The following is a 27,765-nucleotide window of genomic DNA, read 5'->3' as shown; positions in this document are numbered from 1 at the left end:
GTTGGGTGCATCATCCTATTTAAGCCACTACTTTCTTCCTCCAAAGCTTAAGCTTGTTACAGGAGGCTGTTCTTATCTCTAATTTTTTATAGAAATGAAACACTTCTTAGCTCATATGCTTATTTTATCTAAAATTTTGTATATCTAACTTATCTTTCTTCTGAAGGATTTTTTCCCCCTTCAAGTTTCCCAGACTTGTCCTCAGAATTTTCTAATGTATCACAGATTCTTGTGTAATTTAGTCTGAAATCTGGATAATTCTCATCCTGCCCTTGCACATCACAGAATGAATAAAAAGTAGAATTTCACTATTTCTTGTAAACTAGTTAAGAAACTCTGAAATGAAGACAAATTGGGTTAAATGAAAAGAAGGAAGTGCCACAGAGGCATTTATAAGTTGCTTGTACTTTTAATAAATAATTTTAAAACAGAAGTTCTGTCTTGGATTTCCTATAGTTGACGGAGTATGGGCATCTTTGCATACTTTAATCTTGGAGGAGTTTTCTGCAAGCACAAACTGAAGCTACTATATGAAATTCTCCCTATTTGTCATCTCTCTACAGGAATATTTATGTGCACTCAAGTCAGTGCTATTGGACATTTTCCATGTCAGTATTATTGGATTTTCCTTTCTCTCCAACTTCTGCTTGCAACAGCATGTACATTGGATATGTGCTTTGCTATGTATAATTCCATATGCAACATGGTTTAGATCTTGATAAATGGAGGATCCTGCCAAGACTGCATGTCTTCCATCCTCAATTAAATTTTAATTTACTGAGAACCAACTACATATTCAGCAGTAGCACTAGGCATGCCAGGATAATATTAATAAGATACCATCTTTACTTTCAAGGTGATTCAAATTATATCAGGGAAGAGATAATTATAGTGCAAAACAGGATCCTTTATGTGAAGCTGAAATATTCAGCAAAGAAAGCAAGTCTTAATGGATCTTAAAGTCAACACAAAACTGTGTTTAAAAAAAAAAGTTTTCCATCACAATAGATGGCCAGTGGGACAGTGAAGGGAACTATGAAGAAGAAGAAGGAGAAGGAGAAGGAGAAGGAGAAGGAGAGAGACTTAGACATCATAATTTGGTCACATGAAGCTATGAGTCCTCTGCTCTGTGTGTTAAAAGGATGTATAAAAGCAAAGAATTCAAAGTAATTCTTCCCAAGTACCTCTGGCTTCCAAATGCCAACTGTATGGAACATGCAGAACTGAAAGAGGCACAACAAATAGAAAAGAACATGAGAAATGAGAAGCAGTACAAAATGTCCATCCTCACTGCTCTATCCTGGGAAGGGGTGAGATTAAGTAAATATGTCTCGAAAACAAGGCATATAGAGAGGTATTTCTGTGTCATTCAAAGGCTACTCTATTTTCATTACAATGTTAACAGAAACTAAAACACTTAAATACTACATCTTCAGATCTTGGCAGTCCCACCTTAATGTAAGAAAAAAGCCAGTGGACTGGAAATCTAATCCTTCTCTTTTCCTCTTCAGGGCCTATGGTGTTCTCTTTAAAGGAAAATTTACTCTGATCACTTTCAAAATGTTTACACTTATTAATGGAATAACTTCATAAAGGCTCAGAGCAAACCAGAATCTTGAGCCAAAAATATAGTCGTATGCTTTGATGGCATTTGATTAAAGTTTTGGGGTTTTTAAAAATTTTTTAATTAATTAATTTATTTTTGAGAGAGAGAAAGAGAGAGCAAGCATAAACATTTCATTCTTTCATTTCCAAAATAATGTTAGAAAAGTTTGATTTAATTAAATTCTAAGGAATCAGAAGAAATTCAAGAAAAATTTTTAACATGTCTATGTCTTTAGAAATATTTTTATTAAAAATTAGGAGGAAAAGCTTAATATTATCCCTTATCTACCCCTAAACATACCAAGAGAAAACATAAGGTATTACTACATATAAAATATTACCATTTTTTAAACTGGAGCTCCAGTAATTGGCAGGACTTCTATTGTTTTGACGTTTAGGAAGTAAAAAGCCAAGTGTTAGTGAGAATTTTGTGTATATTAACATTGGATCACTTTACTTAGAACACAATTTGAACTTTGCAAGAGATGAGATTCACAATAAATAGAACTTCTTCTGCAAGTTCAACTTCTTACTATAAAATCCCAAAACAATAAGAGAAAAAGTGGATAACCATTAACACCCAATTTTTTGTCCTTAAAAGATAAATAGTATTCTCGATGGAATGAATTAATTTAGGAAGACTGTTTATACAATTTTCACATGCTCTTTAGTCAGCAAAAAAAAAAAAAAAAAGCTAGAAGTAGTGAACATTCAAATTTCTACTTTGATTCAGGATATAAGCCCTAACTCAGAAATGAAGGTCTTTTGTTAGTCATTTCCCTCTCTCAAAGATGTGGGCGATATTTTGAAAATTAGCTAACAAAATTTGGGGGAAAATGTATGATTCACAGAGACACTTTCTTAAATCATAGTTTTCTTTCATACTTTAAAATGAAGAAAACAGTATTAGTTTAATCTCATTTTGTTTTCATGCTAAATCAAGGTGATGGAAGAGATAGTAGAAAAAAAATCAACATAAAGGTTGTGTTTCCTAAGTAATAGCAGCAGAGAGCACTATGATAAATAGACAATAACACAGCATTCAGATACTATTCAGATGCCTTTGAAATGTGTGCCAGCTACTCACTTTAAAATATGAGGGGGGAAAAGTGTTATTTTTTTAGACTTTTTATTTTTAAGACTTAAGAAGTTTTATTTCTTAGATGTTATAGATATGCCTACATTCTGAAAATAGGGGTGTGATTTGTCATAACATCACAGAAAGCCAAAATGAATAATTCAAATACAAAATTAGAAAATTACAAAATAGTTGTAAGTCTAATAAAATGTGTATAGGACTTAAAAACTACAATGCTGATGAAAGAAATCAAGGAATATATAAATAAATAGAGAGACATATTGTGTTTGTAAATTGAAAAACTACAACATAGTAAAGATGTCAGTTCCCTCCAAATCACAAATTTAATGCAATCCTTATCAAAATTGCCACAAGATGTTTTATAGATATAAGCAAATTATTCTAAAATTTATATAGAAATGTCAAGAAACTGGAATACATAAATAATTTTGAAAAAGCAGAATAAAGTTAGATGTATCTGACTACTCAATTTCAAGACATTATATAACTATGATAATTAAAAATGCATGGTATTGGTAGAGAATTGACACATAGATCAATGAAGTAATACGAACCTAGAAATAGATTCTCAAAAATATGCCCAACTGATTTTTGACAAATGTCCAAAAGCAATTTAATAGAAGAAAGATAGTCTTTCAATAGATAGTGCTGGAGTAATTAGACATCCATAGGCAAAAAAAGTGAACCCTGACCTAAATCTCATGTTTCATATAAAATTAACTCAAAATTAATGATGAATTAAATTAAATGAAACTATAACATTGTTAAGAAAAACTTTGGAGAAAATCTTCTAGATTTAGGTCTAGGCAAAATGTTATTATTATTATTATCAGTGTTGTTGTTGTTACTATTATTATTGAAGTATAGTTGACATATGATGTTATACAATGTACGTATATACAATGCCAGGTGTACAACATAGCGATTAGACAACTCTATACAAAAAGATTTTTAGGCTTGACAACAAAAGCATGACCCATATGAGGAAAAATTGATAAACTAGTCATTACCAAAACTTAAAACTTTTGCTCTGAGAAAGACTTTGTTAAGGTGAAGAGAGAAAATATTTACAAACCATGTATCTGACAAAGGACTAGTATCTGAAATACATGAAGTTGCAAATCTCAGTAGTGAAAAAACAAATAATCAAATTGGAAAATAGGGAAAAGACACTATGAAGAGACACTTCACCAAAGAGGATATACAGATGGCATATAAGTACATGAAAAGATATTCAACATCATTAGCTATCAGGGAAATGTAAATTAAAACGTCAATGAGATGTTACTACACACCTACCAGAATGGTTAAAATAAAAAACAGTGAAACACCAAAGGCTGGCAGGATTACAGAAAAACTAGATCATTCATACATTGCTGGTGTGGGATAAAGCCATTCTGGAAAACTATTTTATCTGGAATGATAAAACCAAACAGAAAACCATTTGACAGTTGTTTACAGATTTTGTATGCAACTATCATACCATCCAGCAATTGCCATCCTGTCTTTCTATCCTAGAAAAATAAAAAGTTATGCTGACACAAAAACATGTACATGAATGTTCACAGCAACTTTATTCATAATGGTGAGAAACTAGAAATAATCTAGCATCCATCAACAGTGAATATTTAAACCTATGTGATACATCCATACCATGGAATACTCACCAATACTCAGCAACAAAAAAAGAACAAACTCTTGATACATGCAATGTATCTCTGGAGAATATTCTAAGCGGAATAGACAATAACAAATGGTTACATATGGTATGACTCCATTTAGTTAGCCTTCTTGAAATGACAAAATCATAGGAATGAAGAAAAGAATTAGTGGTTCTCAGGGTTTAAAGATGGGACAGACAGGCAGAGAGGGAGAGAAAACAAATGGATATGGTTATAAATATGTGTTGAGAAAAATGTTCTGAATCTTGATGAATCAATGTTAGCACACTGGTTGTGAAATTATACTAGTGTTTGTAAAATGCTACCATTCTGGGAAACTGGGTAGAGGGCACATGGAATGTCTCTCTCTCTCTCTCTTTTTTTTTTAGAACCACATGAAAATCCAAAATTATCTCAAGATTTAAAATTTAAATAAAAGTAAATAAATCAATTAAATCTGAACATAAAAATAACTTTGAAAATTTAAAACAATTATGTTTCTTTTTTCTTTTTTTTTAAGTTTTATTTTAATTCCAATTATTTAACATACAATGTTGTATTAGTTTCTGGTGTACAATATAGTGCTTCTAAATAACTTATGTGTCAAAGAAAGATACCATAGTGAAAATTAGACAATATAACTAAATAATAAGGATAATACTTATTATTAAAACTTGTCACACATAACTACAGATGTATTTAGAACGAAAATTATGGTACCACATTACAGCCCTCAAATGGCACCTCTGAAAGACATTAATGAAGGAAACATTTCCTATGGGCAGAACTCCAGGATCCAACATCTGGTTGTCCACTTTGTGTGGAAGGAAACATAGTCTGAGGTATAGACCAATCCTGTTTCAGGGTCAGAGACTTGGAAAGCACAAGATTAAAATATTGGTGATAAAAGGTATGTGTTATATCTTTTTCTTTTTAAAGATTTTATTTATTTATTTGAGAGAGAGAGAATGAGAGTGAGCACAAGGAGGGGGAGGGTCAGAGGGAGAAGGGAGCCTGATGCGGGACCCAATCCTGCAACTCCAGGATCACGACCTGAGCTGAAGGCAGACGCTTAACCAACTGAGCCACCCAAGCACCCGTGTTATATCTTTCTAAATGCATGCAGAGTGTGAAGATCCTTGTGTCCACTGCAAATGAGATTCTTTATTATGATGAGAAGATGATCTATAGCCTAAATCATGCTATGGAAGCTTCTTTTACTCAATAAATCCATGTATAAAGAGGCTTTGGTAGCAAGAATTGAATTATGCATGGGGTCAACAATATAGACTTTCTCTCATCAAAGCTGATTTGGCTACAACTGCTGCTGAGTGCCCAATCTGCTGAGAAACAGAGGCTAATGCTGAGTAACCCTCCCCTTGGGAGGAATGGCTGGTCACCTGGTGGCAGTTTGATTATAATGATTCACTTCTATCATACTACAAGCAGCAATTTATCCTCATAGGAATATACAGATTTTTTAAGTCAGATTTTCTTTCCTTACCGGCAGGTTTTCTATCAGCATGACCATTTATAGACTTACAGATTTTTTAATCTATCCATTGCCAAGTTACTGCACACAATGATCGCCTTGAACAAAGACATAAAAGTAAAGGAGGTGAGACAACAGACTCGTGCTCACTGAATTCACTAGTCTTAACAACAAGTTAAGAAAATAACTCACTGAAGAGTAAATACCTTCCGAAGACTCAATTATGGCACAAATTGAAAAATAAAAGTCTTTGAGGTTAGAATGCTATCCTTGAAAATGCAGTATATGCCATCAACTCCCCATAGCCAGAGGCACTGGTCTGGGAACCATGGAGTACCCAGTATTTTCTTCTTCTGCCGTGGACTTGGGATCTATGTTTTGGTGGTCCTGGTGCCCAGGAAGAAATGAGAAAATATATTCATACACCTATTAAATTGGATGCTAATGCTGCTCTGGTCATTTGGGGCTCATGCCACTGTAAATTGTCTTTCAATAGGCAAAGAAAGGGATCAACGTACTGGTTGGGTTGATTGATCCCAACTGCAAATGAAAAATTGTGTTAAGGGAAAAAAAGACTATCTGTGAAACCCAGGGAATTTGTTGGGACCCCCCCTGAACACTCCCTTGACCCATGTTCACAGTCAATGAAAAACTGGGACAACACAATGAAGATAGGATCACCAAACATTTAAATCCAGCATAATTGAAAGTTCGGGACACAATATTAGATAAAGAACTCCCCCTGGCCAAGGTGTTGACAGATGGTAAGGGGGACATGGTGATGGAAGAAGAAGTGTAAGTCTCAACTCAGGCCTCACAAATAACTATAGAAGTGGATCTAAAACATCTCTATTTTCTGAAGCTCTTTAACTATTCGATTTTTTCCTCCCTTTCTTTCCCTGATAATTTATGTGAAGAGCATTGATGGTGACTAGCATTTTAGATTTCAGGTTGGAGTATACTAGAGTATATCGAAACTGGAATCACCTTGAAAAGTTAGTATAATAGATAAGGTTTTGTCCCCCGCATCTACACAGCGCCACCAGGCATTTTTCCTACATATTCTCTCCATCTCTATCCTTTCTGGTCTTACTGTAGTAATGGCTCCTGTGCTTGAAATCCTTAGGGTATTACCCACTCCTCACTGGTTTCCTTAACCTGTCCACATCTCTATAAATGTCCCTTATTAACTCTCTTGAAAGACCTGAGTGCCCATCTATTTCTTCCCATGATCCTGAATAACAATGAAAACATGGGTTTTAGATCTGCAGTCAAATGAGTTTTTTAAATACTTCATTCTGATTTGAAATTACCCACCTGGTGCTAGCACAGCTGGACAAATGTGGGTCTCTCCCATAAGGACAGGGTCTGGCTCTTGATTTTGGCTCAGGTCATGATCTCAGGAACGGGAGATTGGACTCTTCATCAGGCTCTCTGCTGGGCATGGAGCCTGCTTGGGATTCTCTCTCTCCCTCTCCCTCTGCGCCTGCCCCACCCACCGCACTCACGCACACACTCTCTCACTCCAAAAAAAAAAAAAAAAAAGGAAGAAGAAGAAGAAAGAAAGAAATGTGGAGTCCCTCCCATAATATGCAGAGTACAACAAGAAATCCTCTAAAGTAGGGATGTAAAGAGAACATAAAATAGAAACTTTCCAAAGGTTATGAAAAAGCAATTCAGAGAAGAGGCAACTCAAATTATCAGTTGTATAATTCCTAGCCCAAATGGACTTTCAATATTCTATTTCTTTTTATGATATAACATTATTAATTCAAGTTAGTTTTCTATTTGGTGTCATACCGAATATTTTGTCATTGATAAAAGAAATAAAAAACAACCTATAAGTCAGTTCCAAACTTTATTCTATAAAGTCTTAAATTTTTGTCCTCTTAGCTCAGGACCATCATTCCACTTTTTCAGACTGTAATCCTGTCTTAATAAGTAGGACTTGCCCTATGCCAAGTAATTCTCTAAGTGATTCACATATGAGAACTAATTTCACTTTTACAACAATCCTGTGAAGTACATTATGTTATTATTCCCATTGACAGAGGAGCAAACTCTGTGTCCAAGATCAACTGGGATTTAAACTAAGATAGTAGGTCCCACGGTCCATGGTCTTAACTACATTATGCTGCCTCTAATTTGCAACTTGTTCTTGGCTTGAGCAGCATTCAGTCTATTTTAATCATCTTTCTCCACTTGTTTCGAGTAGCATAAACATCACCTCCTTCAAGTACAAGGAAAAATACAAAGTTGCTGATGGAAAATGTAAACTGTGGTCTAATCCAGTGTGGATACCGTGAAGAAAAACAGCAGGTATTAGATTAATATATTTAATTGCAAAACAACAGATATAATCATTTAAAGCCAACATTCCCCTCCCTCTTTGAGTTTCCCCAGTACTTGGGAAAGATTTAGAAAGACTTCATGGCAATGGGAGGAGAAATTTCAGGTTGGAAAGAGAGATAAGATCTAGCTACCTATTTAAGGAGGCAGAAAATGTGGCCTGCACAGGATTTCCTAGGGAGATAAGTAATGCAGACCAATGAAGGAGCGCTCGACACTGAATGCCATTGAACCTGTAGAGGATTTCGGCAGTAAACCAGGACCACAGGAATGCACTGTTTCTCTTTGGGACAAAAGATGATTATACCTAAAGTACAAAAAGTCAAAGGTCCTAAATGTTAGTACTTCACTTAAAAATCACTTTTCTCTCTCTTTAAAATATTTACAAGCTCTATTAAAATTGGCAAAAGAGGGAGAAATTAGGGAAAGAAGAGAGAAACACAAACTTATAGACAGCTACTTTTTAAAGGTATGTGGGAAAATTTTCCGGTAACGATAGAAAAATCCTCCAGTAAAATATAAGATCCATGAGGGCCTTATTTATCTTATTCATTATTCCACCTTTCTCTCCTCATTGCCTAGCACATTGCCTGGCCTAAGAAGATGCGCAATAAATATTTGTTGGATAATTTAATTAACTAATTAACTAGCAAATAAATGAATGAATGTTGGCAGACCAAGTCCCACAAAATATTTCTATTTCTTTCTTATACATAAACCCTAGCCATTTTTGGTTTGAATTATCAGAATTATGTGAATGAAGATCATATTTTGACCCTAATCATCAGTCTGATCTCAGCTGATTAAAATGTTTTCAGAGATATCAGACTTCTGTTTTTTTGCCAAGATTTGCATTGTTTCTTTCTTCAAGTCCAATGCATATACCTTCTTTCTGCCTCATCAATCTTAGGCCTATTTTAGTTTAATCCTAAGAATTTCACCAAGGAACTCTCTTTCTCTCTCTCTCTCTCTCTCTCTCTCTCTCTCTCTTTCACCACCTACTAATTAATGAGGACTGGGCTCTTAGTCATTTCAGAGAAAAAATAATCATCAATCAATTCACAGATGCATGTGTTTATTTGTTGAAATCTCTGGTTTCTCCTGCCAAGGCAAAAACTCCACTCTACCAAATGCCTCTTTCAGCTCACCCTGTTCAGAGAGAGAGAGAAAGCCTGCAAGAGCCAATGAGCACTTAAGAAGGCATCCATCTGCCCATGTAAATGAGAAACTGAAGGCTTTCAGAGCAGTCACTGCAAACACTCTAGAGTCAGCACATAAATACATCTGAAACTGTCCTCTCTAAACCCCAAAGCCACAGATTCAAAGCGTATACTAATATATCAAAGCTGTACACTAGGACTTGTTTGTAGTTTTATAATAAAGAGTATGTTGACTGTTCTCCCTATCAGTGGTGTCCTGGCAAGCCAAAAGTAAGCTCACTGAGTAAGAACTCATTCGTTTTTGTTAATGCACCATCTAATGAGATAGTAAATGAGTTAATGTGGTCATTATAAGTGGTACAGTACCTGGAAAGGAGCAGCATTCCAAGAATAGGGAATCTCTCTTCCTCCTCTCCCTTTCCCACTTAAATATAACAAAAATCTCCTGCTTAAATTTTTAAAATCAATTATATATGATTGGAGTTGAAAATCAATGTTCTTGTTACTTTTGATTTTCTTTTTGGCTTTGGGAGCCAAATTTATTAATAGAACTAAATTAATATAGGCTGGTTAAATGTTATCTGGATATTAAGACAAATGTCCTTCTTAACTATACTGTTCAAATGGGAGAGGGGAAAAGGATATTAATTTGGCATCCTTTCTTTCCAGCTAATATGCATTAATCTTAAATTTACACTAGCATTCCAACATCTACTAGCATAGCATCATCTCTAGTAAAATTTGTCTATTAATTTTCCTTCAGATTCTCCATACCTTTGCTTAAGCCTCTGTCTCCAATGATCTGAAACCTGACAGCTGTCTCTATTTTCCATAAAAAATGCACGGGGACCTGAGGTATAACTCCAGTCTCCAATATATAATTAACAACCCTCTTCTACAGACTATATACTAAACAGACTTATATTTCATGATTTTTAAAAAGATTTTTAGGCACTCTATCATCTGTATGATTTTTGTGAGAATCTTGTTCTTTTGATTCTTTTACTAAATAACCAGTATTTATAAGCCTCAGAAAGATTGAATAAGTCTTTAACCACTTGAATAAGTCTTCTTTCCTTAATATGGGCATTAGGCCAAAGGTTATGCAGGACTTTTAAGGAGGATATGTGAAGTGTAGAAACTGGATAGAAGAAGCTACTTGAATGACTCCAACATTCCTTAATAAGATACCATAAGACATTTTTGTAAAACTGAGCTCATGTCTCCCTTTCTTGATCTCGATGTCTGTACACAAGATGTCTAAACCATCATACCCCAAGCCATATTTCCCTGAAGTAAAACACTACCATGTAACATCTGGAGGAAAACTTGGAAAAGCATGATACAAAACTAAAATAGAGAATATGCTGAAGAGCATTAGAAGTTCTGTACTTCAAAGTTTCCTCCTGTTTCTTTATGTTTGTAATCTTAGAGGCTATCTGCATATAAACACATCACACATGAAGGCCTGAAATCAATTTCTTCTCAGGGAAATGAGTTTCTTTCTTTCTTTCTTTCTTTCTTTCTTTCTTTCTTTCTTTCTTTCTTTCTTTCAGATTACTTATTTATCCATTTGAGAGAAAGAGAGAGAGTGAGCAAGAGCACAAGCAGGGGGGAGGGTCCAAGGGAGAGGGAGAAGTAGACTTCCTGCTGAGCAGGGTGCCATACTCAGGACCCAGGATCATGACCTGAGCGGAAGGCAGTTGCCTAATGACTGAGCCACCCAATTGCCCCTCAGGGAAATCAGTTTCAACTAAATGTTAATTAAACAGAAATCCTGCCAATTTATCGTTTTCTTCCTCCTTTTTCAAGAGAATGATTGTGGTGAAATCCTAGCTTGGAACAGAAGTTACCTTAAGCAGAATCTAGACTAGCACTTATTTTTAACCTTTATACTTGGAAAACAGTTTCAGATAAAAGTTGGCCATATAAGAAGCAAAGTCTACATATTATTGATGATGTATTGCTGTAGGTGGTCCTACACAGGTAAATTTCCTAAAATTCTTGAAGTTTAGTTCCAGAATAATAAAGTTAATAAGTTTGAAGAAATGTGCTCCAGGTCCTGCTTTTTCAGTTTTTACAATTATCCTCAACTACAGAATTAAAAAAAGAAAAAGGAATATGTAATATTGTAATGTGATAAAAGAATCTGTAATGACATAGAAAAAGAAAACAAAATCCTTCTCAGGAAAAACCACGTATTTATTTAGAAGGAAGATATCTAAGCCAAAATAATACGTCAACTGTGATGGAAAGGATTGCCTGCCTAAACAAAAGGCAGTGGGGAAGTTACTCCAGACAGGAAATGGTAAAGGATCTGAGATTCTGAAGAAAAAGTCTGAATAACAAAATAAAGGAGCCAATGAGAAGGGATACAGGCTTGTCAAAAAGAAGATAATGAAAAACACTAGGGGTGGTATGATAGAAGTGAGAGTTTGGAGAATATACAAATATTTAAGGAGGGAGAGTTTATGGTATGGGGTAAGTGTCACCCTCTCTCCCACAGAATCTTCATTTAAATCTATATTGTTCACTTAAGGTGTTGAGTGGATTTGAAATGAAGAGATATGAAAATATTCTTTTTTTTTAAAGATTTTATTTATTTATTTGACAGAGAGAGAGACAGCCAGCTAGAGAGGGAACACAAGTGGGGGGGGGGGAGAGGAAGAAGCAGGCTCCCAGCGATGCGGGGCTCTATCCCAGGACTCTGGGATCAAGCCCTGAGCCGAAGGCAGACGCTTAACGACTGAGCCACCCAGGTGCCCCGAAATATGAAAATATTCCTATTCAGCTTTCTAAGGAGGGAAAATCCACCCATGTGAGTGCAGAAAACTGGGGTTGAGAGAAAAGCTTTAATCTGGGACACAGTGAAATGAAAATTTATCTAATTAATTGTCATAGTATCATCTTCCCTTGACATATTAATTGATCTTTATTATATAATTCCTCTATATAATATTTAAACTTTCTATAGGCCGCCCATTATAGTGAAAAAAATTAAATCCTGTAACACTGAATTTGTTATTGAGAATAGTGGTTACATACTATGAACTTCATGGACTGAATCTTTAAAAAGAGACTGTAGGATCATCCAGCAATTTTGCCGTTTTCTTACCCAGTGTAGAGGCTGCTTTTAGGCAACCAATTTGAGCAATGGACACCTGAGTGAGGTAGAAAGGCCCACAGTGACCCCCTGGCGGATCACAAATAGGCCCATTAGGAGACCCACCTCAAAATATCCATAAGCCCTAGCTGACCAATGGGTTACTTACACCCAGGTACAGGTACCAGAAAAGGAAAAATCCCTCCCTCCCCCTACCTCTTCACCTTGCCCCTTAACTATACCCCCCAAGCACTGCCTCCTGGCAGTCAGTCTTTCCTTTGCTGTCCTGCCTTGCTTCCTTGCAGTGTATTAAATAAACTTATATCCCCTTTGCTCTTTCCTGGGTGAATTCTTTTACCGCCCACTCCTTAGGCCTCCACTGGATGGGGTGGACCCACACCTAGCACCAAATCAGGTCAAATAATATCTTGACATTCACATATGTTTAGCTAACATAAGCTTTGAAAAGCCTTTATGTCTTATTATAATATATGATCTTTCTTAGTATGGATGTCAAAGAAGTATGAAATATATTACCATTTTACATAGTGCTCTCAATCACAAATTTTACAAATTTATATCTCCGGATATAATATTGCCAGACAGGAAGCTATTTTTCAATCATAAGAATGCAAATTACAATTGGATAACTCACTTTTTCCCAAAGATATGTCTATACAATTAAGTGTATCTTTTTAATATCCAAAATAACTAAAAGCCATAAAAAATGATTTATTTTCTTAGAAGTACATAGATTTTTTTAATACAAAAATACCTGAAGCACAAGAAAAGACAGAAAGAGGGAGTGAGGATGGGAGAAGAGAGAGAGAGAGTGAGAAAGAAAGAGAAAGCAAGCAAGCAAGCAAGCAAGAAAAAATAATTTGCCTTTTATTACAATTTAATGACTAAGATAACATGCAAAATGAGTGACCATTTCTGAATGTTTACTGACATCTCTATCAATCTCATTTTAGTAACTCACTTTTTTTTGTTTATTTTTTTAAAAGGCTTATTTTTGTTAGTCTTCTTGGAAGAATTATTTTTTCCCCCAAATGCATGTTTCAAGATCAAACTAAAAACACAGTTGTATCAATCAGCTTTATAAAGTAACAGAATTTAAAATAAAATTAACTATTTGTTAAAGACTGCTTTAAGCTATAAGCTACTAATGTGGTTAATGGCCTCGAACTGCGTTTTTGCTCCTGTTACTGAAGTGCGCACACACACACACACACACACACACACACAACACACACACAACACACACACAACTCAGAATGTCTTTCCTTTCCATTTTTTATCTTTTCCTTCTTTTAAAAATAAACACGATGATGACTAAAACATGGAGGTTAATAATATAAACCAAGCCAAGCATATTTGTTGTATGAAAAACTGAGATAACTAAGGCAGCATGCGTATATTTTGATTATCTGGATTTGTTCTCAAATTTTATTTTATCCTGCAGAGACAGAGGAAAAAATACATAAAGACTTGTAGAATCTCTGGGGCACTGATCTCATCTCTTCTTTATTTCCTGAAGAAATACTGGCATTAGAAGTCTTTCCTTTTTCTGCATTAATCACTTATTTATAATGTGCCAACAAGTCTCTTCTTACACTTCATATGGGAAAAAATACAAAATAAGTACTGTGCAAAATACTTGGCAAATATAGCAAAGAAGCTATTTATTGGCTTCCCCCCCCCCCGCCCAGTTTCTCAGATAGGAACTGAATGGAAATCACATTTTTACACTAATAGTCATTAGAACTTCAAAGTAAATAAAGATTTACAAAAGTGAAAATTCACAAGTAAATCTATTAGATTTTACATTCATTTAAGGAAACTATTAAATGCTAGCTTGGATGTATAAATAGAAGTTCTTAACTTCCTTGATGCTATAACAAAACAATAAAAATAAAAAACCGTAATCTTTAAATACAGCTTTGTGAAAATAGAAAGTCAAAGGAAATAGCAAATACATTTCCTGATAGACTTAAAATAGATATCAATGAATAGAAAAGATGGACCATATCTAAACAGAAGTTGAAATAAATTTAAAATCAGTGAAAAAGAAAAAATATTAAAAATTATGGGCGACATACTTTATTAGCAGCAAATTTATCAGTCTTGGGAGTTTCAATTAATGATACATCTAACAAGAGTCAATTATGTGCTACGACAGTAAACAAACAAACCAACAAAAAGACCAGTGAGACCTTCAGGAGCAGCGAAAGAATACAATGCGTGAAAAAAAAAATTATCACCCTACTCTTCGTTGTTCTGACAAGTGTGTTTAATACTCCCTCATGTTAAGACGTCTATGGGCAAATGAGAATACGCTGAAAGGCTAGCAAATAAGGTGGTATGGGAAACTAGATCACATGAAGAAAACTGAAGGAACTGAACACAGAACCTGGAGAAGGGAAAACTCAGGCAAATGACAGGGAAAAAAGAAAGCAACTTTTTCTATGTGTTAAAAACATTTTTTTTGAAAGAAGAGCCCCATTTGTTCTGCCTGTCTCAAAAAAGGACATGTAGGCTTCACATAGAGAAAAACGTTATAAAAGTCAAAACTGTCTCATTATGGGAGAGGTTGCCATATTAGTCAGGTGTCTTGCTGACAAGTGGGAAAACAAACCAAAAAAAACGAAGGAAAAAGGGAGGACTTATTGACCCACACACTCAAGAAACCTTTGAGCACAGTATATTCAGAGGTTCAAGAAGTGTCTTTATGCTCTCCTTTTCCAAGCTTCCATCTTTTCTATGCTTGGTTTCTTTCTTAAGTGACTTTTTGATACAAGAGAACTGAGAGAGCTACTGGAAGAACCAGGCTTACCAGAGCTTGAAATTACAGAGAAAAGAAAGCAGCCCTCTATTTCCTATTTTCCACTTGTGAGTTAGAGGAGAACTGTAATTGGGTCTGCTTGGCTCCCAAGGTAGTAACTTCTTAGACCAATCATTATAGACAATGGGGGATGGATTCTGTGAGAGAACTCCCCTGGGTCTCGTGCCTACTGCTGCACAGCAGGACCACAGCAACCATGATTGACATCAGCAGAATCACTCTAAGCAGAAGACAGGACAGTAGGTAGCTGTGTAGGCCAAAACAAACAGGAAAAAAAAAATGAACCAAACAAAAACCAAACTAAAATAATATGCACCACAGCTACTTGGGAAGGTAATGAATTTCTCACCACTGAATATGTTTGAGCAAAAGCTAAATAACAACTTGTCAGTGATAAAAGGCCATATTGCCCCTTGTCAACTGTGGAACCCTGAGTAAGTCATTCCTCATTTCCTCATTCAGTCAACAAATAATCATTTAGCACATACAACATGGCAGACTATGAAGACACAACGGTATACAAGACAGATAAGGTACCTGCCCTGGAGGACCTTACAATCCATGGTCCCTCATCTATACAAGAGATTATATTTGTCACACAATATTAGCGTTTAAAAGAAAAGATGTATGCAGAAACTGACAATTATAAAATAATATACAAATGTAAGATATTAAAGAACATAAATAAAATAGCTAATATTTGGCCTGGGAAAGGCAGAAGGGAGTTAAAAGCAAATGTCATCTCAAAAGGAATTTGATCTACACACACTACATACAGACTTCCCGACTCCACTATACAGCCTGTGATCCAGTCCAAAATGAATTATTTCATCCAGTAAATATCAAGGGGAAAAAAAAACCTCAGGGTGATTTCTCAGCCTAGGCAATACAATGAGAGATTTAAGGAACAGATCATCCAATGGGCCATAAACACTATGCCACAGCTTTTGAGACAGGAGTCTGAGTGAAGTGCATAGCAGGCTTGAACCCAGGGCCAACCCCAAAAAAGGGTAACTTTTAAGAGTAGCCAGAATGCCTCAGCACCTAGCCTTCTAGGATGCCAGTGGCAGTGGCCTGCTAAGCTAAAACTTAAAGGACATGACACAACTTTGGGAAGGGTGGGTAGCCCCATCAACAGACTCAGTAACAGTATCTTATCCAGGAATGTGTCATCAGTGCCTGGGCATAGCTCCAAACACATCTTCTGTGTGAATGCTGCCATTGTGGAACACACTCTAATTTTAACTATACCTTTTTTGGGAAGCTCTTAATGTGAGTCATGGTCACTTCATCTTTCTAAGCTTCAACTTTCTAATCTGAAGATGAAATAAAAGTAAGTGTAAACTTACTTATAAATTCTTAAAAAAAAAAAACAAACCTAAATGAATTTACAGGATAAATAATGGAATATTGCTTCTCTGTGACTAATTCTTAAAGGTGGCCTGAGGTACAATTTTATTGCCTTAAGTGAGTGCCAATTTCCCCCATTGAAATCTATCTATTCTATGAAGACAATCTAAGATGTAAGAATTTACTGTTAACCTATGGGTCTCAAATATTCTTTTTATTCATTGTGAATTTTAAAATGTGGTCAGATACTGTTTTTTGAGGAGTGGGGAGTGAGGTTATTGGGCAATGTGGAAAAATAAAGTTGCTCACCACTGCCTCAGATTTTATCCTGGTTATATCCCTCATGTTCTTTCCCAGACACATGTATGATTAGTGACAGCCCTGGATGTATGATAGGAAGTAGCAGGACTAAGAGAAACCTCTACATCAGACGTACTTACTTCAGCCTAGCTTCCAAATCATCTGAGTTGAAAGGTTTGTTTAGACCAGGATTAGATTCTGCCCACATAGAACCCTTTACATCTTTAAATCAGACATTGAAAACCAAATGTGGAATTTCCTTCTAGCTCCAAAATATTAATGTCATATCTTCACCACAAGAATAAACCAAGAATAATCTAAAGAAATTTCACCCCATCTTAAAGCGGCAAATAGGATACAGAAATTTTGCCCAGCTGACTCAAAACGAAAAGTCTAGAAGTAATTGCCAAAACATCTACCTCAAAGGGGATATTTAAATTGAATGAGGAATTCCATCCCTAGGTAATGACCAATGCTTTGGTATCAAAACATCAATGAAGTGTCAATGCCTTTTATTTTTCCATTTTCAAAGATAAAAGGGGCTTCTGAATCAAAGAATTTTTTGAAATATTTTGTGTTCTATGGGTACTGTTGATCACTGGAGTGGAAGGTGAATTTTGTTTTTTTTATTTTAAATTTTGTTTTAATTCCCAAATTTCCATTATTGCATGCTTCAGTCATTGGGCAATGAGAGGATCAGATGTCTTCTCAAAGGTCAGGTTATTCCTTCCCTGTTCGTATTAATCTCCATTACATTTTTTTCTTATGAGAAGGATAAAGGGGTATGTGTGTGTGTGTATGTGTGTGTATCTTTCTTTTTGTTCTGAGGACAACAAAATAGCAGGTTCTCTTTTGATCTTCTGAGTCTTTGCAGCTCAGGTATTTCCAATTAAGTGACCCTGCTTCTTTTTTGACAGAGTCTATTACCTCATGGCTGTGTTTACCAACATTTCTCCTGACATAGCACACTTGATGCAAACAAGACTGCCTCTAGCTGGAGGTGATCGGCTGCAAAGGAGCTCTTCTCAGGGAGACCAGAACAGAGCATCAACAACTCTGACTTTAGCAATTCAGTTGTCAGTGACTCCCTTCAAAGTGTTGAAGCACAGTCTTTGCCAACAATTCTGCTAAAAAGATCACCTAATTTTTCTATATCACTTTACAGGCTTGCATTCTCCTTCTCATTTAAAATACATTAATTGTCAATACGTCTGGAATGATTTAGTGTTGTTTTCCCCAAATACAGGTTATTTGAACTGGGTGGGTCCCTTTCCACACGCTGGAGGATCTCTCTCTGGCTGCACTGTCTCTGATAGTGTTGTTCTCTCCTATATATTTTTGCTGCATTATTCTACAATCAGGAAGCTCACAAGTAAAGAATCAATATCCTACAGATTCACAGAATTTCTTTCAAAATTTAAGAATCTAGGCTTCAAAGGAAAAGGTAAAATTAGGCAATCTGGACTAAAGAAACAACATTTCGGGGCGCCTGGGTGTCTCAGTCATTAAGCGTCTGCCTTCGGCTCAGGGCGTGATCCTAGCGTTCTGGGATCGAGCCCCACATCAGGCTCCTCTGCTGGGAGCCTACTTCTTCCTCTCCCGCTCCCCCTGCCTGTGTTCCCTCTCTCGCTGGCTGTCTCTCTGTCAAATAAATAAATAAAATCTTTAAAAAAAAAAAAAAGAAACAACATTTCAATGTCAAAGACATATAGGGATGGGCATATTTGTAACAGGAAAGAATTAGTGTTTGCTGAACATGGCTGGCCTCTACCTAGTGTCATGAGAACTGCCCTTTTGAAGGGCACTGTGAGCAGAGGCCACCGGAGAGCTTTCTGAAGAGTGGGTTGGTGAGGATGCAGCATTTCTCAGGTGGCACTATGGCTGACTGTTATGGGAGTTTTCATTTTTTAAGTTTTGATTTGCATGCAACAGTGATTTCAGAGGGTTAAGGAGAAGAAAAGGGAGTGAGCTAACCCATAAGCCTGCTTATTCCTCACTTCCTTTTACTGCTTCTCAACATAGTATTGGGAGCAATTGATTTAGGAAGTCTGAATTTAGTATACAAAAAGATCTCTTCCTAAAGCATGCTAGTTAATATCAGAATCTTTTAAGAGAAATATTCTTTTTTACACCCCTGAAGGAAAGAAATGAACCTACAAAAATGAGGATGTGCTTTCCCATGGCTTTGTTCCCACTTGCTGTCTCACTTCTCATTCTCAAATTCTAATGACATAAAAGTCAAAAATTCAATTGATTTTACTTATAAGTCATATTACGCTATCTTGGTTCATTTTTTAAAGAGAAACCGTTAAATCACACTTTTCAAAGTTGATTTTTATGGTGTAAGGGTTTGTGAAAGTTCTCCCCTGAAGTTTTCTTTTTTCTTTGTTATGTTTTGTTTGCTTTTTAAGTGATTTTACCATCCCTTGGTTTCATTATTTCCCTGAGGGAAGTGATGTCCTTATATTTTAAAGATGCTGATCAAAAGCTTGGAATCCTTTCTTTTGTTATTTTCCAGCTGACTGCTTTCAGAAATAGATTATAACCCACAATGAACACTCAACCGCTTCTATTTTTGTTTTCAAATTAAACTACTGCTTTAATTAAAAAACCATTTAACCATGATCATAAAATTTTGACTAAAAAGATACATAAACATTAAAATGCTAATCATAAGTACTCATGCCTTGTAGACTTTGAAAAACAAAAATTTTATTATACACATAAACACAGAGTTGGAGAGAAATAGAATTGAAATAAATAGCTTCTGTCATTATTTATGGGAAACGAAAATCTTGGGAATTATATGAAAATCTCATCAGAAATTATTTACCTAACGGTTTATTTAAAATACATATAACTGGGGACAAAAATAGCTCTCATCCTAGTTCTCTGAAACTGCCAACTTTTGAAGAGAAAATTCTGATGGTATTCTTCAGGTGTGACAATAGACTCAAGTGTTTATTATAATTCAAACAAAACCTAATTCACTAGACTATCTAAAAAGGCAACATTGTAATATATATTCAGTGAAATTTGTGTGCAATTACTAAATAATTAGCAAATTTCTCTTTTGTATGGCATCTGCACATATGTGTGCAATGTATACATATGGATGTAAGCAGAATGAAAGCCATCTTTGTGTATTTATAAAGTTCCTTTTTAGTGAATCCAAGTTTAATAAGTCATCTGCAGCAAAATATTTGAAAGAAAGCATATAAAAATCAAAGTGTTTTATTTTCTCAGGTGCTTTCACTGGCAAAAAAGGAGCCCTTTCTAAATGTTCAGAGATATAAAGGAAAGAATCAAGAAGAGCTTAAGTAATCCCCAACCTCTGATAATATCATCATGAAATGTAATACTCCTAAAAATGCGTCTAGTACAACTGACAAAGGCTGGTTATACTCAATGAACTGTTGCTGAGAATCTGGCTATTCTTATTTTCTAAGGTTGAAATATGAAAACATAAAAATGCTGTGAAATGTACAGGATGGAATATCACTTTGTCAGTGGGCTCTACTGGGTTGAAATTTCTGGAGAATATTATGGTGTTCTTGTCAACTTTGGACTCCTTAGTGAACTACTTGTTTTTCCTTATTTTTATTATTGCTTTGGTTTTCAGGGTTTTTTTTTTCCCCAGCAGCTAATACGGAGTACTTCTTAATATTTTTAGATTGTCCCTTCTGTCTCCTAATAATTCTCCAGCCAGTCTAATTATTATCAGCTACCATTGAGATTGTGATTCATTTACAATTACATCAAGAAAAGCCTGTTCGTTTTGCCTATTTAGGGGCATGATTTAAAATTTTCAATAATTCATCAGTTCCCTAATCAGAGCATCGGATTTCACCCACCTGACCAAAAATCACTGCATCTAATGTAGTTTGCAAAAGACAGCATTTGTCCTTTTGAGTCATACTGGGCTTTCTCAGAAATGTCCTTTCATTGCACAGACATTTCCTTTACTAAAACGACCGGCTCATTGCAGCTGAACACACCCATATGGCCTGCCCCAAAGGCTGCCTTTAATAAACTGGCCAAATAAAACACTGAGAATGTCTGTAGAGGAAGAACACTAATGAGTACTTTTTAGAAAATGACTAGAATGTGGTTTTATTGAAAACTACAGTGCTAAAAAGAGGGAGAGATAGAGAGAGAAACTATGCTTAGGCAACGGTGGCCAAGTTTCCATAGAGACACTCGTTTATCTCATTAATCCATTCTTTCCTTTCATAGTAACTTTTATCTGGATCATATTACCACTTAAAATAAAGACTATTTCTGTCTCTCTTGCAGGTAGTTATGGCATTTGACTAAGTTCTGGCTAATGGGATGTCTGCAACTCGAAGTGGAGAGACATGTCCTAATCCTCCCCCTTCCTCCACCCTGCTACCTAAAAAGCGGATGTGGAAAGGAAGCGCGGAAAACCAGAAGGATGAAGACCTCACCAGAGACATGCTGTAGCCACATGATGAAATCTCCTGGGTCTCCGGCAACCAAATGGAATTGCTCTACTCCAACTTTTACATGAGAGAGAAATGAAACTCTGTTTTGTTTAAGATACTGTTATTTGGAGTCAATGGCATAAGCAGCTGAAGCTATGTGCTACTTCTTCCCATGAACAGCCAGGTTTTATATGCTAGCCTTCAGATGTCTGAGAGTCACCACACACATAGTTCTGATAATCTTATGTTTTTATTGTTCTAAGGATTGACTTAAACTTTTTGCTAAACCATCTGGACCTTAATGTTGAAATCTCTAAAAATCATTGCTCTGTGCTACCCGCTGGGTTCTAGTACTGGTAACCACAAGGAACAAGGGGTGGAAATGGGCTTGGGGGAGAGGCAAGGTGCTGAACCGAGGTCAGTTTATAGATATAATTGTGAAATCAAGATTAGACATTTGACCATGTTTTACCAGGAACAAAAGTTATGGTCTCTTGAATTTAAGCCTGGTGCAGGGCTCATTCTCCTGTTATTTTGCCCTTCTTATATATAAAGAACTATCAGAAACCAAATATGAAGTGTACATATCTGAGCAATTTTTCTAGTTTTTCCCTTTTCTTATTTTCTATGTATTTCTCCTTGTCAGTTATTTACAAGGCCATCAGCTGAACATCTCTCCCACTTAAAAATTAGTCCTATGATTCACAAGTGGCCCTTTCCAAGTCTGTACCGTCTCTCACTTCATGTTTTGGGGAATAAGACAGATGGGGTTATCACTTTATTCTTATTAATTTCTTGAGCCCACACCTATCTCTACTGTTGGTTTATGAAGGACCAGTGTTTCATTGTCAATAGTGTTCTATTTATTTGTCACACCCCTGAGTGCTTTTTAGGTTGATTCTTCATGAAGCATTCATGAAGACAGCATTTTATAGAATAACAGTGTCTAACTGTTTAAAGTTCATGTAGTCCAACATCACAACTAGCACAAAAAACTCTTGTAGCTAGTTGCTAGTTGTGTTTGAGTGAATTACTTAACCTCTCTGAACCTCGGGTTCTCACTTATAAGTGCAAATAAATTCCTACATTATTCAGTTAGCACTGTTTCAATAATAGTAGTAATGACACCCAGTGAAATTATTGCTTGATGTTGCTATTGTGTTGTTAATAAAGTTTAGCCTTCTCTTGATAGCTTAAAATAAAGTCTCCTCATCTGAGAAATTAAAGTATTTTAGTTACTCTCTGGGGTAAAAGAAAAATTCATTCTCTGTAATTTTAACCATCTGTCCTGGACTTTCCTGCAGGGCTTGAAGATTGAATCTATTCTGTCCACATGATCCTGATTCTTCGCAACGAAACTTTTTATTCCTCAGGCTGAACATTCCTGGTGATTCTGACGTTCTCAGACATGATAGAGATTCAAGTCTTTTCCATGAAGCTGACTTTTCCCCTCCCGATAATCTGTGTCTTGTGTCTCTCTCAAAGTATAATACACAGACCCAAAGCAGACAGTTTAAGCAGTGACCTGACTTGAACTTTTTGATGGAGAGCAGTAGGCAAGCACATGCATCCTTTCAAAAGAAGCCTAACTTAGAGGAAAGTTTTATTCAACGTAGAGATTCCTTTATCCAAGCTTTCTTCCTCAAACTTTGCTCCCCACTTCTATTTCATTTGGGTTTAACCACTTTGGTATGATTCAGATATGATTAATGAACAATCAAAGGACCTGTGTTTGTTTGTAGTTTCAGTCATATATGAGTTGGGAAACTTGGACAATGCCTCATTTTCATCATTTGCAAAATCCTTACCTTGCCTATCCTACTGGATTAATCTAAGATTCAAATGAAAACACGAATGACAAAGCACCACATAAATATTCTACAGTGTTGATAGTAACAAAATTGTCCTTTCTGCAATATTTTCCGTCCTTTCTGAGTTTCCTTGTTCATAAAATGGGAACTAAAATACAGAATTATGTAAGGATCAATATGTGTGCAGTTAATATTGCGCAATAGTATAACATGGTTTCTGGCACAGATTGGTCAATAAATGTGAAATTTGTAATTTATAGTTGATAGATTCTGGCTCTGAAAATGACATAGACATTGTAACCATTTGTATGAATACAAGTCACTTTGTTATCATCCTCTATGGAATTTTTAAGGAGATGAGACACTAATTTGAAAATAGGTCACTTGAAAGCTACTCTCCTGCATGACAGAAGAGTTAGAGTCCCCAAATTGTGTCCTTGAAATGAATGACAAAGGTAATTCCTTCTCTGTTCATTAACAATCATTGTTCCTTAAAGTCTCACATACGTACAAATCCATAAGAGAAATCCATTGAAATATAATCTATTACCCTTAGGTAGAAATAGTGAGACACTACTTATCAAAGAGCACTTTATATATGTGCTGCTGAAGCAAGCACTATGAAATAGCACTTCAATTCTCCAAAAGAGATAATTCACACTTTCAAAGAGCTTGCTCTTCTGATGGTAGCTTAACCTGGATGAACTTAACTGCCTAACCCAAATGAACAGCTCACTATATCTCCTGACCTCTTTCTAAGTATATAAAGAGCAGACAACCACATAAATTCACACTCTGTCAAATTTGGTATCCAATGCCTATTGGATATAAGGTGGTTTTGTTGTTGTTGTTGTTATCATTTACATTCTTTTGGTCTCTGGCTATATTCCTATATTCCCTCATATTATCCATTTATAGTTATTTTAAGTCTTTAAAAATACCTTATTTTTGGTATGGTAAAAACAGATTTTTAATTGAACTTAAAGGATTCTTCCTTCATGCACTGCCTCAAATTCTGAGCCGTAACAGAAAAATGTTATTGGGAAAAAATTTAGAAACCAAGTTAACCTGACCACTTCAGCTTCAACTGCAATGAAAAGTAGCATTTACTGTTATTCATTTATTAAATATAATGTGACCACAAGGTACATCTGTTCTTAAAATTGTCCAACTGTCACCTAAAACTTCTTTCTCCCATTCTCCTCCTTCTCTCTAAATAGTAACAATCTTATAACTGCTTCAGAGGGAAAAACAAGGCCATCATTTCAAAACATACTCAAATGCGCATTTCAAAATAGTCTTCCTCGTTTATTTATTCATTCTTCTACTCAAAGGGTACCTCAAACATTTATTGAGTATCTGGACACTTTAGGAGATAACAAAGTAAGTATTTCTCAATCCCAAATACAAAATGAGGAAGCTTTAAATCTATTATCAAGGAGATATTGGCTCCCAGAATAAGGTCCTAATATACACATGATTAATACACAATATGGAAAGCATTGAGTCTTATTAAGAGAATATAGTAAAATAACTATAGAAGAGCAGAAAATTGAAAGATCTTAGTTAGCCTCACTACATAGCCACACTATATAATCTGTTTCCCAGTTGTAGCTATGATTTCGGAACCCAGACATGGGAAAGGAGAGATTTTCTAGGGGACAGAAAGAACTTGAACAAAGAAATGGAGATAGAAAATTACATAAATGTGCAGATATTACAATTAGTATAATTAACCTGACTTCATACTAATTCAGAGGAATTAGGAGGAAAATGAGACAAAAAAATTAAAAATAAAGATTTGAGTCTTTGTCAAGCTAGGTTATATACCTTTTACCTATTTGGAAATAGTGAGCCATTGGTGGTTTTCTGGTAGGCCAAAGCCTTCAGGAACATTAATCGGACAGTTTGTCTTGAATGAATTGGAAGGGAAAACTGAAGTGAGAGATAGCTTGGATACTCATCACAATGACCTAAATAATAAGCAAAGAGAGCCTGAAAGAGGCAATAGGAATGGAGTAGAGGAGTTAGATGGACACAGGAGAAATATAGGGATGTCTGTGTGGCTCAGTTGGGTAAGCTTCCCACTCTTGATTTCAGCTCAGGTCATGATCTCAGTTTTGCAAGATTGAGCCCTGAGTTGGAGCCTGCTTAAAATTCTCTCTCTCCCTCTCCCTCTGCCCATCCCCCCTATTCTCTCTTTCTCTAAAAAACAAAACAAAATAAAACATACATTGTGAGACAATGAATCTCAAATAAATATTCAATGTGTATGTGATTTTCAGTCAAACCAATGATGTGGAATTGTTCCAGGCTTAATTTTTTGTTTTTGTTTTTATTTTCAGGCTTAATTTTGGACTTAACATTGTATCTGAATACCAAATACTAAAATAAGTAAAACCTAGACATAAATTGATAAAACATAATAAAAATTCCACATTATTTAAAACAATACAAAATTAAATATTCTATTCTTTGCAAACACTATACTTCCCTGATTTCTATTCTCTTTTATTTTTGTAAAAACAATGTAGGATTGCTTGTGCATTTAACTATGAACAATGAAAAGTCCATATTCAGCCTCATTTATATGTGTAACATTCATATTTAAAATCATCCCTCGATCATACTTCAAGCAAAACTATATAAAAGCAACCTCTCACATATTCATCAAAGCCTTTACAAAGCAAATTTCATTGGAGAGTTCCTTCCAGAAGGTGGGCGGTAGGATAGAATTTCCTGAGTACAGTGATCTTCAGTGCCAGGTCTGATAAGCAAATGGATAGCTTTTTCTATACTTGGAAAGACTCAGAAAAGTAAGAGTTGAAGAAGGAAAATTGGGGGTAAAACAGAAATAGAGTAAGAAGAAACAATATTTGAAAATATTGGGGCTCAGATTCTGAATTTATGCACCTGCTTATAAAATGTACATGTTTTTTGTAAAATTCATATTTATATATAAATGGAAATATTATAATTATAGACCTATAGAGTTATAAAAGTTGAAATGCAGAAATGACCTTACAGGCACTGTATCATAACTTTATTTTGTGGACAAGCTGTTGCTGAGGACAGCTAAAACTCCAATCTCTTCTCTCTCTCTGTCTAGGCTTTTTGTTAATAATATCAGCATCATTAAAATAGACTTTATTTCTAAAATACAATAGTCTGTGTTTTATAGAAAGAGCAAACAAGATTTGAATATGAACTAATCCTCTGAGATTTGGAGATTAAGCCCATTTCATGACTACATTCATCATGAGTGTCCCTAATGACTCAACAACAACCCTCCCTATTGGCTACTGTGCATTTTTCATGGCTCTGACTCTCTGCTTTCCTCCCTTCCCTTATGCACTGCTCACATGGCATCTGACTTGGGTCTGGAGATTTGGCAGCCCTTTAGCAAGGGTCTTTGTCACACTTTATAAGTATGTAAGCTGTTAATTTACTAGATCAAAGAATGGAAAAAGCTATAGGCCATACCCTCATCAAAAGCAAGTATGTATGAATGGAGTATGATGATTCAAAAACATCACAAACTACAATTATTTCATTAAAGGATTATGAACTAACAAAGCAGATGAAGTGGAGAATTTCCTTTCAGGAGCAAGGAGAACCCACATGAGTGAGTAAAAACACCTAAGATAGAAATAAATACAAATGTTAATCTAGAACTAAAAATGGCACTTGAAAAAAGATACGTTCTAGGAGCATTTACCTAAAATTAGATGAAAATGACTTTTGGTTATTCATCACTAATTAAAATGTCAATATCTATGTCCTTCTTAGTTACTGAAATTCTTTGAAAATAAATTATTTTTAGAAATATAATGCCTTTGTATTATTTACAATTTGGGACATCATCAGGAATAGCATATTTAGACAATGACAACTGTGTCTGGTTAGGATATTTTTTGCCAAAATAGGTGACATCATTATATAAATTAGACTTGATGTGTGATTATTGTGAAGTTCTTTTCTTTTCTCCCATTTAATTTCTGTTTAAACAACTGTGGAAGGGCAAAATGAAAATGTGTAAACAGTTTATTCTAGAACACTTGTAGGAAATTTTTCTTAGTGTTGGCTGCATTTTTTTTCATTTTCCCCATGAAATGCAAGAGTGATGTTGGATAAAGAACTACATATGTCAGTACTATTTTAGCCATAATGCCTGTAGGTGTAATTAGATTTTCTTGCTTGAAATCCATGTTATTATGTGAGTTCGTGGCATGGCACTGCTGTGAGCAATCATCACAGAATGTCTACAATAGTCTTATAATGAGACACATATTTATATTAACACAATATTTTATTTTCCAATTGAAGTCACAATCTCCTTTTTCAGATCTATGGGTTGAAAAAATTCAAACCTTCTCCAAACATCCTGGATGATCCTATGACACATTGCCATATGTTAATAACAGATTTTAAATTTTCCTGGATAAGGGCAGATTTTGTAAGTGTTCATAAGTAATCAGTGTATACCATAAGTAAGTGTGAATAGGAGACTGCCAGGATTGTTAAAAGAAAAGTAATAAAAGGTGA

The sequence above is a fragment of the Ursus maritimus genome, unplaced genomic scaffold, assembly GCF_017311325.1.
Source record: "Ursus maritimus isolate PB19 unplaced genomic scaffold, ASM1731132v1 scaffold_10, whole genome shotgun sequence".
Taxonomy (NCBI): Eukaryota; Metazoa; Chordata; class Mammalia; order Carnivora; family Ursidae; genus Ursus; species Ursus maritimus.
The sequence above is the reverse complement of the archived record's forward strand: the minus strand, read 5'-3'. Positions refer to the sequence as shown.